Source organism: Dermochelys coriacea, chromosome 4 (genome assembly GCF_009764565.3).
Source record: "Dermochelys coriacea isolate rDerCor1 chromosome 4, rDerCor1.pri.v4, whole genome shotgun sequence".
Taxonomy (NCBI): Eukaryota; Metazoa; Chordata; order Testudines; family Dermochelyidae; genus Dermochelys; species Dermochelys coriacea.
The window spans coordinates 112,427,255-112,443,251 of record NC_050071.1 but is presented as its reverse complement, the minus strand read 5'-3'; the positions used below and the strand labels follow the sequence as shown (position 1 = coordinate 112,443,251).

At 37.2% G+C, this 15,997-nt stretch overlaps 1 protein-coding gene across 1 annotated transcript in view; it reads left to right on the top strand.

Annotated features, from left to right (window-relative positions):
- Window positions 1-15,997, top strand: part of LOC119854750 (slit homolog 2 protein-like) — a 230,632-nt gene that overhangs the window by 30,108 nt on the left and 184,527 nt on the right. The gene's annotated exons all lie outside the window — the stretch shown is intronic.

Genomic DNA, 15,997 nt, shown 5'->3' with positions numbered 1-15,997 from the left:
TCCTCTTCTCCCCCCCCCATGTTTAAATCACTTCAAAAAAAATACTTTTACAAATAAATGTTAGATAAGAATTGGCACTAATAATCCCATGATTTCAGTTCTTTAAATTATTATAAACCACAGGGAAGACTAATTTTCTTTGCTATATATTTATTTTGCAAAGCATTTGAAATAAACAACTAAAACTGATAAAAACTGAAATTTTATACACATTTATGGTCATTTGTAGATAGGCAATTTTGTGATTTATTTTAAATGAATACTTTGTAAATTACAACATCTGGCTAGAGTAACAGTACAGTAAGAGGATTGTCTTCCTTTTTCTGGCAGTGGAAGAACACAATTATCATAACTCTGTGCTAAATCAAGTCACTGACTATAGTATATTAAAGTCTTGTAATTAGAATGCAGACCTAAAAATGAGTTGGGCTGACTAACCTTGTAGACCCACTGCTAACTAAAACTCACAAAGGTTATTTTTGTTGTAATACTGACCCACAGCTACCAAAATGAGTAATTACTAATATCAACGTTGATGGATATTGGAAGTAGGCATATTTCCAGCAATAAAGACTATTAATGTACATAGCCAGTTTGTAGGGAATTCAGTAATTGAAGTGTGCATTCTCCAAAATATAATTACCTTGCCATGCAGTAGTAACTTAAGGTCAACTGTGTTAGCTTTTGATACTTCTATTTTAGCACTTGTTTGTGGGATGGAAGAATCAGAAGGCAGCCTTTTTAGAAGATTACCAAGACCAGTGTTGTTCCTCCACTGCCCACCCTGTACTTCAGACTAGAAATGGGAAATAAATTGTCTTGTATATTTCTCCTCTTGCCCCATTGTTTAGTTCAGCCTGGAACTCTGATTCTACTTCTATAGGGCTTTGACATTCAAGAATCAGTCACCCCTTAAAAAGCAGCGAACAGAAAAGATAGGACATTAGGGCCTGGTTGCAGGACTAAGTTCATGAGTAAAGGATTGCAGGACAGGACTCTTAAATTTCTAGGGAAGTTGGAAGTACTACAGAAAGCTTGTTCAGTACATTATTTGAGTTTGCTCTAGTCTTTCAAAAGTGCGAAAGCAAGAAGCTTACTGGAACACTTGTTACAAAACTGATATCTGTCCTAAAGGTGAGAGAGTTATTCACACTGCTGTGCATTTTTTGCCTATCTGTTTATGGCAAGGTTGTAGGGGAACTTGGGTATATTGTGGGTGTACTTTAAAGGTTCATTCCTACTCCAGTAATAATCCCAATTTTAAGTATAGAGGTTAAAACAGAAAATGGTAATGGCTCTAAAATCAGAATGAACTTTTAAGTGTGCTCCGTGTAATCCAAGATATCTTTATTAAAAAAATAAAGTACAGCTCATTTTCAGAACATGAGCAATGGTTTTGCTTTACTTGTTTGTTGCATCCTCTTGCCCTTTTGAGTGAATGTTCTTGTGTTTGTACAGCAACTAGCATAACATGGTTACTTACAAGAATGATAGGTGAAAAAATATGAAACTAATATTAGAAATCAATTACTTCGCAGCTGAATTTAGACTTGTGAAGTTAAAAATTTGGTCAATGCTTTTGCACTTTTCATCTTGAAGCAAATATTTTCTTTCACTTGTGAAGTATAGTTTGCCTAACTGCCATGTTAGGTTTTCAGAATTTTAGCTTGGGGTAATTGGGGAAGTGACTTAAATTGCTTTTTAAATTTGCCCCTTACATTCTCTAGTTATAAAAACATAAGTTTACATTTTTATGCAAGTAATACTTCCTTTTGTATTGGGATGAAACAGCAAGTTGGGTAGACTGTTGGGGCTGTAAACTAACCTCTGGTAATGGACAAATCCATTAAATCCTTATTATTTGAATGAATAGTCTACATTTTCAGCAGACAAGCGTCTATAGGGACACTTATAAATGTTGATTTTCATTATGGCAGACATTCCAATACAGTTTATAGTCACGCTTTACCTTAATTTGAAAACCACATTAAAAACAGCAAGCAAACCAAACTATGGCTTAAGGCTATTCTCTAACCTTAATTTGAAAACCATGTTTAAAAATGGCAAGCAAAAAAAATATGGCTTAAGGCCACTCTCCTGGTTTCAACATAAAAGCTTCTGATATTTGAAATTTCTTTTAGTATTTGATATTAGCATTTAAATATGCCTATTGAAAAGATAAGTTACATTTAGATCTGCTTAGCAATTATTAGTCATAGCAAATTTTGTAATGCTTTATTTTAAATTGTACTAAATCAGTGGGGAGTTTTACTTAAAAACTGATGTCCTAATTGTCTTAGACTGTGTGGGTGTGGTAGAAGTTGTGTGATGGGAAGGTTGCTATCATAGGAGAATCTGAATATTGGCAGATTAAAAAAGAAAAGTAGTTGAATACAATTTAGAGCAGTGCATTGCAGTTCTTCTTGGGCCATCTCAGCTATAGACAATCTAATGGCAGATTCAGTCACTGGGTTGTTTCTGCAGGGTTACCTTGAAAGATTTACTAAACTGTTATAGGAAACCTTTCAGGCAGCAGTTAAGTAGGAAACTGAATCTCAGTGAAGGAAGTAATGAAAAGTAAAAAGGCATGTCAGAGGAAATACCATTATTATATGGTATAGACCCATGGTGTGAAATGTTTTATGAAGAGGACATCTGTAAATCTCAGCTTGTCCTAGGTGGACATCGAAGTGTAGCCATGCTATCTTGATTAAAGTAAGAATAAAAGAGGAATAAATCAGGCCAGGGGGAAAATATTTGAGCTTCACCCCATGATGGTAGGTTTCTTCTGCTGGTAAACGATTAAAGCTCAAAGTAACTAAGTGAATAGCTGAGAAAAGTCCAAAGAAAGCTTGATTGCTTCCCCTCCAACTGTTCCAATTGATTGAAAAAAGCCTAATTTAAAGTTCTGTTTGTTCTATGTCTTAAACCATCAGAATTTTCTTTTAGAACAGGGGGAATGCTCTGGAAGAAAAAGAATCCAAGGATAAAAAGTCATTGCAGGCCAACAATTGTTCCTAATCCTCACAAAATGCTGAAGAAATTAAATTTATTCTTTATTGCTCAAAGTGTTACCTAGGTCACTGGGCGATGGGAAAATTGAACTGGAAGTCGAGTAGGCGCAATCTTTGTTTTGTGTCTAGATACTTAACCTTAGACATGACAAGGCATCTTAGAGTGTTGTGGGAACTTGGTTTAGAGTATTTACACCAGGACTTATTACTCTGGATTTATAATAGGCTATGCTGTCAGTAGATGAAAATATTGTGTTTACATTTCAGTGTTAAATGATCATTTAATTAACACCTAAGGAAAAAAAACTTGTGACATTCTTAGCAGCTCTTATTGATGGTTTCCTTGGAGGTTTTAATATTCAAGTTACACTGTGATTCCTAGCTGTGCTTGCAGAAGCAAAGACATATATGAACTTAGTCAAGAAAGACAGACAATTTAACCCCCGTTGACCCTTCATCCTAAACATTGATTTATATAGCATTTTAAATGCAGTGCATCTATTTTAAAGGTTCTTTAATTACATACTTAGCCTTCAAACAAGTTTTTTTTCTAGTTTGAATTTTTTTATAAAAAGCTCTATGTATCCCTGTTTTTGCAGAAAATTTTACTATTCTGCATTTAGTAAATTTGCCTTTCATAAAAGTTAAAATTGTTTAAAGCTTTAGTTTTCCCCAACTTGTATCGTCTAGTTAAAAAGACTAGGTAAGAAAAAAGGGGTTTGAAACTGTATTTTAACAGTTGATAGTTAGCCATCAGTGATAGTAGCTACTGTATGATGAACTACAGGAAATTGGCAAGAGAAATAATGTTAGCACAAAAATGTATATTCATTTTAGCCAGCACATAGCAGCTTTCATATGCCCCATTATATTATCAAAAAATCAAGGCTGTCCAAATGATTTAATTTGTTCTTGCTTAATGCATTTTGCCATAATGATCTAGAAAGCATTTTGAATAACGTTTTTTGCATCCTAGAGCTAAACCTAGATGAAATGTACTGTTACAGAGCGGCTACTTTTCAACTGGTATATTTTTAAGACACTTTACACATAGTGAAAACTGAAATTATACTAGACTCAGAGAACATTGCTATAGTTTTAGTGTAGCATATTTTGGGCTAGCTCATCCTTCCTTTTTGTTTCTCTGTTTAAACCTATCTTTTTAAAATAGTAGAAAATATTAATCCTTTACAAATGTGTTTAATAAAAAAGTCATAGCTTAATTCCCTCAACAGTGACCTAACCGCTATTTTTTTCCTGGGCTTATGCTCATCTCTTTATATTATTGTAGTGTCCCAGAGCACCAGTCCTCATGGACTAAGACCCTATTGTGCTAGATGCTGTACAAAAAGTCAGTCCCTGTCCAGAAGAGCTTACAATCTAAGGCCTGGTCTATACCTGAAACTTGGGTTGATGTAGCTACGTCACTCAGATGTGTGATTAAATTCACACCCTCAGATGTAGTTAAACCGGCCTAAGCCTGATATAAACACTGCTAGGTTGACTATTTGTTCTTACTGACTTAGCTACTGCCTCTCAAGGGGATATTTATTAGAGCAATGGGGGGAAAAACACCCTTCTGGTTGCTGTACCAAGTGTCTATGCTACAGCAGCATAGCTGCAGCTGTGTCACTGTAGTGCTTGTAGTGTAGACAAAGCTCTAGTATAAAACAAGAGACAACAGATGGATCTAGACAGGCTGACTGGAGTACAAGGGAATGATGAGACAACATTGGCTGGCATGATAAGACTGAGGGCTCTCAGCACACCAACTGCCTAGCTGTTAAGTTTTGTTATGGACTCCTTTATGAATGCATAGCTATATATGTGGACTTGGGAAGCTTAGACTTCTGTTGACAAATGTTAACGGTATATTTTTCCCTCCAAATAAAAATGATGCAAAATATACAACAGTTAAAACATACACAGAAGGCTATTCCAAACAGGTGCACTCCATCAGTGCTATCGGGGAATAAGATCCTAATAGTATAAAAACATGATCTTCCTTGTGAATACATTGAATTTACATATTTAAATTTAATTAAAAAGTGTAACAATCTGTATCTGAATCTTTCTAAAATATTTGCTGATTAAAACTAAAATACTTAGTGTAATCCATCAAAAATTAATTCAGAAAACTTGACAACTTTTTTCACGTGAGTGCCTGTAAAACATGGATATAATTAATATTTATGTATATTATAGAACTCCAGTTATATTGGCACATGAGCCAAAGAATGACTAAGAATAAAAGTGAGGCTTACACAGCACAGAGCTTGATCACTTGTTTCTCTGCAGTGTAAACATGTTAGATATCAAATGTATTGAATTAGTGAATTAAATAACACACATGAGGAAATTTAAATTTTCCCCACACGGGATGGATTTTAGTTGGGATCAGCCTTAATTGTATGGGATTCAAATCTTGTTGTGGAGGTTGATAAAGATAACCTAACTGACCAGTAGCAATTAAAAAAAAATACTCTTGTCATATAAAGCCCCAACCCCCCCCACAAAAAAAAAGGTAAATATGGCATGTGTGGTATTTGATCTAAAAGGACATAGCTAAAATAAGAGATGCAATGGTGAGTAATTAACTGTTGGCTAGATCCTGAAAAGTGCTCCTGAGTAAGGGTATTGCAGGTTTAGTAGTATACTGGAACATTTTGGAGTGGGAGGGGGAAATATATAATGGCTGAGCTGAGCATTTATACTGTTGGAAGAAGCCTTTGTTATGTACTTGAACTCTTCCTCCCCACTGCAGCATTTCTGTAGATGTGGGGTAACTTTTTTGGGGAGGGGAGTTCAGTAATTGGTCTGCTACAAGACTCTCAAGGCTGGATCCTATTGGGTTTGATAAGGCCCCTTGTTTGGGAAAAGAGTATAAAAGATGGGCAGAATAATGGCTGGTATAGCGAGAGGTGATAGGTGCTCTGACTAAATCTGTGCCATAATGTAAGAATGAGCAAGCATTTTTTAATTTAAAAATAAAAAGGCAAAAGAAAAGTTTAAAAGAAATACTTTCTCCTTTTAAAAATGAATGTGGGAAATAATTTGTTGAAAACTAGCACAGTTGAAAAAAGTTAATTATATGAATAAGGAAAACACTGACTGAGTCATCCAATCCCAGGCAAAATTAGCTAATTCATAGTAATGGGAAACACTTACTTCCTTTCTGCTCCCTACCTCTTTTCCCCTAGTGATAAATCCATTGAACAATTGGCTGGAAGAATTATTTCTCTGAATTGTCTAGTTTTGTCCTCTGTCAGAAGCCAGGATACTAGATTAGATTTCTTCCTGTAAATTTCATGAGTGCCAATTGCAAAACTGTCTGGGCGCAATACAAGATAGGGTTGTTGTTGTTTTTAAAGAAACCTCCTTGGGGGAAAAAAATCAACACCTGGTAAAATCAGTAGATCCCTGGGCTTTTCCCATCCCCTCTACCCTATTCAGAAAGAAACAAACAACAAAACCCATTATTTCTGTAAAAGATGAGCCTTATTTTGTGCCCATTAGTGTATGTTAACAGACTCAAGCTCTGATGATCACAGGGGATGCAAATTCTGTACTAGAGTGCTTATCACATAATGCAGTGACAACTGAGTGAGGGAGGTAAGTCTCAGCCAAGATTCAAACCACATGTGGCTTCATAGGATCTGTGCCAAGTTAAAATTTCACCTAGAAACAAAAGTTTTCTTCATGCAACTTATTCAATCAATAAAACAGGCAGCTGCGTGTTGCACCAATTGCAGGTTGCATCTATTCTGGCACACAGGTAAACCACTGTAGCAGTCAGAGGCCTGGATAACCATGGCAGTCTGCTGCACAGATGTAGTAATCTCCTTTTCAGAGGTAGAATCCCAGGACAAGGAAATCTCTGGGAATCCCAGTAGCATTTTGGGATCCAAAACCATTCCCATTTATCAATCACTTGGGCACGCTACTCCGTCCATAACTGCAAGATAATTATTCAGCAGTATTAGCAAAATTACAGTTCCATACCAAGATCAAAAGCCAGATTGGACAGAACCAACAAACTCAAAATTCAACTACACTGTCATCTTTTCTCTAAAACCTTATGCTAAATTAAAATCTGCTAGGATATGAATATTTGTACCATAGCCCAAAACCAGAATTGTTAAAGGATTATGCAAAATGTTGAGCTGAGGTACCACAGGAATTTGTATCAAGTCCAGTGTTCATCAATTATGTATACTTATTTGTGACCATTCTTTATAAACAGCACATTAATGAAGTTTGTAAATGATTATCTGGGAAGCATGGCTAGAGAAAATATGTAAAGGGACTTAAATCAGAAACCTGGATAAAACTATACTTGAATTGGGGCATAAGTAATTGGGGAAATGAATGATTCATTTGAGGCAAAATCCAGACCAATACTTGATGAGGGAAAAATCTAGCAACCAATAATACTAAGACTTACTCCAGGTCTACACTACAGTTTTGTCATAACTATCAGGCAAATATGTAGAGAAAAATTATCCCATACCTGCCATAATTATGTTGGCAAATGCCTTCTTCTCCCCTTCCGCCCCCCCCCCCCCGCAGTGTGTGCAGATGTCGCTATACTGGCAAGAGTCCTTTTGCCAGTATCGTATGTCATTCAGGGAGGTGGTTTAATGATACCAACAAAATAACTTCTTTTGCCAGCATAAACTGCATCTTCGTGGGAGGGGGCTCTGTCAGTATAGATATACCGGTATAGCTGTATTGGCAAAGCCTAAGTAGTATAGACTAGATTAACGCAGTTTTGGCTTGCACACCATAGCCAGATCAGATCTACTGATTAGAGATGAGATAGTTGAGAGTAAATAATTGGGTAGAAATTTTGAAGGATTTAAAATTGTTATATATTCATACCTTGACTAGGCAAAAACTAGGGAGTGGAGAAAATAAGTTTAGAGAAGAAATATATAAATGACAGAGGTGTAACACTAGGAGTAATACACGGGAATTGGGCTGAACGATAGAAAAAACTTCTTGACAATGCTCTGTTAGCTTGTGGAATAAATTCCCAAGGGGGAGGTAGGTTTAAATCTACTCTGGATAAAACAGTGTCCCAAAGCAAATCTTGTACTGACAAGGAATTAAATAAACTGTGAGCGTAAACATTGTGGATTCACCAGATTGTCAACTAGGAACATTTCTGCTGGTTGGGATTTCTCAGATGTTCTCTTCTCCACTAAAACTTTGTGCCACAAACTTAATCCATTATTGGTCTCTCATCCACCTCCTGTACTGGTGTAGGTCCTCTTGATAATAGTGATCTGTGAAGATGACTGGTAGGGAGAATGGCCTTTTTCAGTAAGGCAGCTTTTACATTTGACTCATTTATATAGTGTTTATGCCTGATAGTACAGTGAAAGTTTTGGCAAATAGAGCAGGCAGGTATTCATTTGGCAATAGTTTTCACACCCACACTGAGCGTTGTACCTGACAAATGTCTTTAAGTTGCATGGGAAATATTATCCAGAACATTGGAGAGAAGAGCTAATGGGGAACAATGCTGCTAGCTGAGTTCTGACCTTATGCCACTATGTATATCTACCACATGTACACAAAATCAGAGCAGAGTTTTGGTAATGTTTTACATAGAGGAGTCTATTTGTTGTTGTAAAAGCAGCTCCAGTTGAGCATAATAGAAATGTTTGCATGCTTACCGAGGAGAGACTTTATACTGACACTTCCACTTTATGCAGTTTTCCTTTTTCTTCATAAAAGAATTCAGCACTAAGTATGTAGCCACTTTAAGGACTGACAGAAAACAGCTTTAAATATTATATGGCTTGTATGCATTTTCTCAAGTGCTTTCTTCTGAACAAATATAGACTAAAGCGCAAAAGAATAATTGCCAGATGTCTTCATAGAAAAGTTTAGTTTAGAAAGCATTTTTTGTTGACATGAAATCATGTCAGTCTGCTGAAACAGTCAGTCTGCTGTTCTGCTGAAAAATGTAGGCCCTAAAACAAAATACTATTCAAATAGCTAGAAAAACAGGGTGAGAATTTTTTTTTTTTTTAGTGGAACAACTTCTCTTGGTGAGAGAGAGATCTTGCCCATCTTGTTTCTCTAATATTGTGAGACCAACACAGCAAACTATGGAAGATATTAAAATAGATACTTTTATGGATACCCAACTTAGGGGTTCCTATGTCCCTATACCTTTGTATTCATGCAAACCTGATTTGTGTGTATACATCAGGAACTTGGCACACAAATGCATGTATACTTTTAAAAGTTTGTACCCAAGCTTTCAATATTTGAGTGGTAATATTTTAACATTAGAATTCTACTGTACAGTGAAACATGACATTTCTGAGGCACAACAGTGAAGACACTTTCATTTCAATAACAAACTTTCTGAATAAAGAAATTTTCTCATGACAGTCACCTCCATATTGAATTTTTCTAGGAGAAAACGTGAGATAAATATTATGTATATCCATTAAAATTGCTTTTTCTCAGTCATGGATTAGAGAGCTATGTACTTAGATTTGAACACTCTCTCATTTTGAAGAAAAGCACAGTTGAAGAAATTGTAAAAGGTCTGTTCTCCACTACACAGGTATGCAGAGTTCTTTGTGTACTTAGATGGTTGAGAACTGAACCTGTAAATTTTTTTTGGGGGTAATGATTCTGATTCAAATTTTTCTTCATGATTCCGGCTGTAGATCAACCTATGTTTTGTTAAATGTCTTCAGTGTTTAAGCTGTTCCTTTCACAAGCATGTTTCATGCTGGCTGTCTAATACAAAAGGTGGCTTCCCAGTCAATTGCTTATGGTCTATATTACATTGAATAGAATTGTTTTGATCGATGAAGTCCAATCCGCCTGTGTGTAAATTGTACAGATCTGAAATGAAAAGCTGTGGGTTTATAGGACTGAGCCTGCACTTATTCTTCTTCAGGTCAGGCACTGACCCCCTTTGCTTCAGTAGGTCTGGAAGCCCCTACCACCAAAAATCCAATTGTACACAGGGGAGTCCTGAGACTGCTTATTTAAAAAAATAAGCAAGGAGATGGGGGATTTCAGCAACAAATATAAATACTGATACAGTAGCACAATCCTTTCCTCCTGTCCCCAAGATCCCTAATCTCACTGGTGGTGCACATAAAGCCAATGCACTCATCTGGTGAGGTGCCCTGCTCCTTTGGTGGCTGAGTCTGGACTACTGACTCATTGGGGTACGTTGCTGCTCAGCTACTTGGCCTTCAACTTCCCTTGGGACACACAGGAGCCCAAGTCCAAAGTTCTCATCAGCACTCTGTCTAGCAGTGTCCACCGTAGTCCCATTCCCTGGCTCACACACATGCACCCAGAGCAATGCAGTCCTTCCTCTCACTGATACCCTCTTCTCTTCCCCACACTTCAGCAGCCAAGATAGTGCACCCACCCTCTGGCACCTCTGCATTGTCATGTAATCTTTTGGCTTCTTGCCCCCTCAGCTTTTGATCCTCCAGAACTTGGCTCCTCATACTAAGGGCATGGCTACACTGGAAACTTGAAAGCACTGTCATGGAGCGCTCCCGTGGCAGCGCTTTGAAGTGCAAGTGTGAGCGTGGCTCCCAGCGCTCGAAGCCTGTTTACGCTAGCCCTTAAAGTGCTCTGACTTGCTGTGCTCAGGGGGTCATTTTTTGTGCCAGCAAGTTAGAGCGCTATAAAATGTAAGTGTAGCCAAGATCTTGGGTGCAATCTACTGGCTTATTACAGAGGGTATAGTTAAAATACTAGGCTCTGGTAGAATCTTTCCCCTGGGGGATTACCACACTGAGTCAAGCAGAGAAGGGATAACTCCCTTCAAAGGTGGAAGGCTTAGGCCTCAGCCTACAAAGAGAAAATGTAATCCCTTCCTGGACTCACCAAGGCAGGTATTTTAAATAGAAGGGGTATTTTAGTAGTTGCAAGATCCTTTGGAGGGAAAAAGGCATTGTTCATTTTCTCTTCACCCAGATGAAGAAACATGACTGAGAAACTGAATGCTTTAACCCTGCAAGGGGGCTCTGGTATTCACCAGAAACTCAGGTGTTTTGTTTTCCACCTTCATTTTGGTGACCCATGGCTGATGTGCTTGCCAAGGTCTGCCTGGGAACTCTTTCCCCTTTGAATCAAGCTGAGGAAAACCATCATCCCTATTTTTGTGTAAGCTGGTTGTGAGTGGAGACACTGCGTGCAGGAGGGCGTGCGTGGTAAAGAGTGTTTTGTTCAACCGAATAATTAAAACAAACTTGGGAAATATTTCAGTTTAAACTGGGTGTGCTAAAAGAAAAAGATTGAGAATGTTCTGAATTCTGTTAGTTTCTTTCCAAATGGAGGGAGACATTGTAGAACCAAAAATCAAACTATAATTGGTAAAATTTTGTCTTATTCTATATTACGTTATTGTGTTTTGGGCAGCTTCAGCAGCAATGCTTTAATGATTCTATAGTGTTGCATTAGGTAAAACTCTCCAGATATGTGGGGTTTTTGGAACGTTTTGGAAATAGGATTAACTCCAGTTGTTAATGTTTCTATGAATGATGGATTGCAAATGTTTTGGCTGATTTGTTTTGAAGCATGCATGATTAGTTTGATTTTTGGTTGAAGATTAGAGATGGAAGTCTGGAGAGGTTGACTTCGCAATGTGTGAACTGTGAAGGAAAAATATGTAAATATCCATTTGTACTAAAGTTCTATGCATAATTGATACTGTGAAATAAAGTCTAGTTAGTGTTTGAACACATGGGAATTTCTTAAAATACACTGTGCCATGAAGGGAAAATGTGATAGTGACTTGATGATGATAAGTGTCTGCTGTTGCAGGTCCAGTGAGATGTAAGTGCCAACAACCCAGTCTCCACGCTAAAAGCCAAATTGTAATGAAGGAATTTGGCAGCTTTGATGCCTTTATGTGGATATATTACCATGGCTATGAAGATAAATAGTTCCACAGTGGAAACACTAACAAATATTTAGTCACTTCCAAGCAGATTAAAAATGAATAAGTGGCACACTTTAAAAAAACACAAGATAATTAGGAAATGGAAACATATTCTTAGGATGTGACTTAAATTGAATCTGGTATATTAGTGTTTTGTTACTATCTATGCAGTAGATATTGTGGTGGAAAGGAAGTGAATTGTTCCTTTTGTACTTGGGAATAAACTTTTCATTCTTTATCATGTCAATAGAAACTGTAACTTAGACTGACTTGTACAGAAGGCTTTTTGAACTGCAATCACAGTGATAGATACTGTTTAAAGAAATTAAATCCGTTTTGGTGCATGTCCCATAACCATTTCCATAGGCAGGATGTACATTTTAAAATCTTGTATATGTGTACAGCCTCTTCGATAAAAATCTTAACATACTGATTTCCCCCTCCAGCGTAAGTAGCTGTTGCAGATTTTCGGTAGAGCCTTGTGGACAATAGACTATTCTTCAGCACCAACTAGCAGAAAGATTAATCCTAAGATTTCAGATGTATTCTCAAGGGAAGGCTCTACCTTGTATATTTTGGCACCACCAAAACATATACAGATACCAGCACTTCCTTAGCTCTGGATAGTAATTTACTCAAACTTTTTTAAAAAGTTGACTAATATTTTACCACAGCAAGTTTCTGTATCCTTGTAAGTAGCAGAACTGGCTGTCTTTTAGATCAATTTATAGGAACTTCTCAGAAACCAGATATTAAGGTAAGGGAAAAGACTTCATTGCAGGAGAGTCCTTACTTTCATGTGCTGTTTCCTATTTGATGTCATCCCTTTAGCCCCTGTTTGTTGAGATGAACAACTACTGAGTTGTTTGACTAATGAACCAGCAATGCATATGTGACAACCAGAGTGTAAAGAACTGCTTTGGCTCCAGTCTTCTGATATGCTATCTACCTTCTTTCCTGGACTAGATTCCCTGGATAGGTCCGCCCAGGGTGGCTTCCCACCATTTTTGTACTAATATCTGTAGTGAGCATTGGCCACAAGGAGTTGGCAGGCTTGCTGCTGCCACAGTTTATCTGGAGGGACCCTTCTGCCAGAGGTGAGTTGCCCTTATTGTTTGGGGAGGGAAATGAAGTCTCTGATTCAACTGTGGCACAAATAAGTGTACATGATCCTGGAATGAAATCTGAACTGTAGAATTGGTTCAGCTGTGAGGGTGTCAGACCTATCATCCTGAAAACTGAAAGGACAACCTGGTTAGAATCTCAGTGGTATGATAAAACTAGGTTTTTCTCTTCCCCCCGTCTTTCACTTTATAGGTCACTGAAAGGGTGTAATCATACGATCGCAGAAGTACAGGGCTGGAAGGGACCTTGACAGGTCAGTTAGTCCACCTCCCCACCCCCACTCTGACACAGGACCAAGTACACCTAGACCATCTCTGACATCTTCTTAAAAACCTCCAATGATAGGATTCCATAAGCTCCCTGGTAGCCTATTCCAGTACTTAACTACCCTTACAGTTTGAAAGCTTTTCCTAATATGTAACTTCAATCTCTCTTGCTGCAGATTAAATCCATTACTACTTGTCCTACCTTCAGCCAACATGGAGAACAATTGATCACTGTTTTCTTTATAATAGCCTTAATATGTGTTTAATATGTTAAAGGCTATCTGATTCCCTTCCCCTGTTTTTTTCTCAAGACTAAACATGCCCCGTTTTTTTAACCTTTCCTCATAAGTCAGGTTTTCTAGACCTTTATCATTTTTTGTTCTTGACTCTCTCCAGTTTGTCCATATGTTAGTGTGCCACCCAAAACTGTGCACGTAGCAGTGCTGAGTAGAGCAGAACAATTACCTCCCTCAGCTTACATATAACACTCCAGTTAATACACCCCAGAATATTTGCTCTTTTTGCAACTGCATCACATTGATTTATATTCACTTTGTGATCTGCTATAACCTCAAGATAATTTTCAGCATGCACAATTTGTTTTAAAAGTGAATTGATAGTTCTGTTTTAAACTATAGTGTCTATAGGGAGTGAGCTTGGCTCCTGTGAGGCTGGTTTTCAGATCAATAAGGTGGAAATTACCCTTTACAGTTTTTTGCTTGACTATAAGTAGTACCATCACCTATCCAGTTATTCCCCATTTTATATTTGTACATTTGATTTTTCCTTCCTAATTATAGTACTTTGAACTGTCTATACTGCATTTCATTTTGTTGCTTTAGACCAATTCTCAATCCTGTTTTAGAAAGTGTTTGCAGCTTCTCCCAGCTTGATGCCACCCACAAACCTTATAAACATACTCTCTACTCCATTATCCAAGTCATTAACGAAAATACTGAATGATACTGGAGTAGAACAAATCCCTATGGTATCCACTAGATGTGTCCATGCAGTTTGACAACAAATATTTAACTACTCTTTGAGAACATTTTTTCAATTAGTTCTGCACCCACTTTATTATAATTTCATCTTGACCACATTTCCCGCATTTGCTTACGAGTTTGTTACATGGCACTGTCAAAAGCCTTAGTAAAACTAAAATGAATCAAGTCTGCTGCTTCCCAGCACACCTACAAGGCCAGTAGCCCTATCATAGAAGGCTATTAGGTTGGTTTCACATGATTTGTTCTTATGAATCCATGTTTGCTATTAGTTTTATTACCCTCTAGGGGCTTACAAATTGATTGCTTATTAATTTATTCCAGTATTTTTCCAGGTATCAAAGTTAGGCTGACAGGTCTATAATTCCCCTGTTACACTTTGTTCCCCTTTTTAAAGACTGCTACTATCTTTGCTTTCACCAGGTGACTGAGCTATTGAGATGGGACTAGAAGGCTGAGCCAAATCAGCTGGGAGGAGGAATTTAATCAGAAAAATGTGAATGACAACTGGGAATTATTTTAAGAACACCTTATTAGGTGCCTCAAAAGCTGCAACACCACAATAAAAGAAGAAGGCTGTACTGGCTTTAAAAAAACAGCCTGGTCTAGAGGGGAGGTAAAGGCAGCTATAAAGTATATAGCAAATGAAAGAAAAGGGACATTGATTGTAATGAATATAAATCAGAAATTAGGAACTAGAAAATTAAGGAAGGGACACAAATCTATGGCCAGCAGAGTTAAGGACAATAATGAGTTTTTAAAATGTATTAAGAACAAAAAGAATACAGACAATGGTACTTGGTCCATTACTAGATGGAAATGGTAGAATTATCAATAATAATGCAGGAAAGGCAGAAGTGTTAAAGTATTTCTGTCCTGGGGAAAAAACAAATGATATAGTCTGATCATGTGGTGATAACATTTTTTCCATCCCACTAGTATCTCTGAAGGATATTAAACAGAAGTTAGATATTTTTAAATCAGCAGGCCCAGATAATTTGCATCCAAGAGTTGAGCTGGCTAGGGAGCTTGTTGGACCATGAAGGTTGATTTTTTTTTTTTCAATAAGCCCTGGAGCACTAGGGAAGTTCCAGAAAACTAGAAGAGCTAATATTGTGTAAATTTCTTTTGAAAGGGTAAACAGGATGACCTGGGAAATTATAGGCCTGTCAGTCTAACATTGATTCTGGGCAAGACACTGGAGTGGCTGATACAGGACCTGATTAATAAAGAATTGAAAGAGGGTACTGTAATTAATGACAATCTACATGGGCTTATGGAAAATAGATTCTGCCAAACTAATTTGCCTTTTTTTGAGATTATGAATTGGGTTGATAACAGTAATAGTGTTGACATGTACTTTGATTTTTAAACACGTTTGACTTGGCATCACATGACATTTTGATTCACAAAACTAGAAATTTATAAACTTTACATGGCACAACATTAAATGGATTAAAAACTGGCTAACTGATAGGTCTCTCTATATATAATTGTAAATGGAGAATCATCCAGCAGTGTGTTCTAGTGGGAACTTACAGGTTTCTTGATCCTGTGCTATTTAACATTTTTCAGTGATCTAGAAGAAAACAAAATCATTATGGATAAAGTGTGCAGATGATTCAAAAACTGGGGGAATGGTAAATAGTGAAA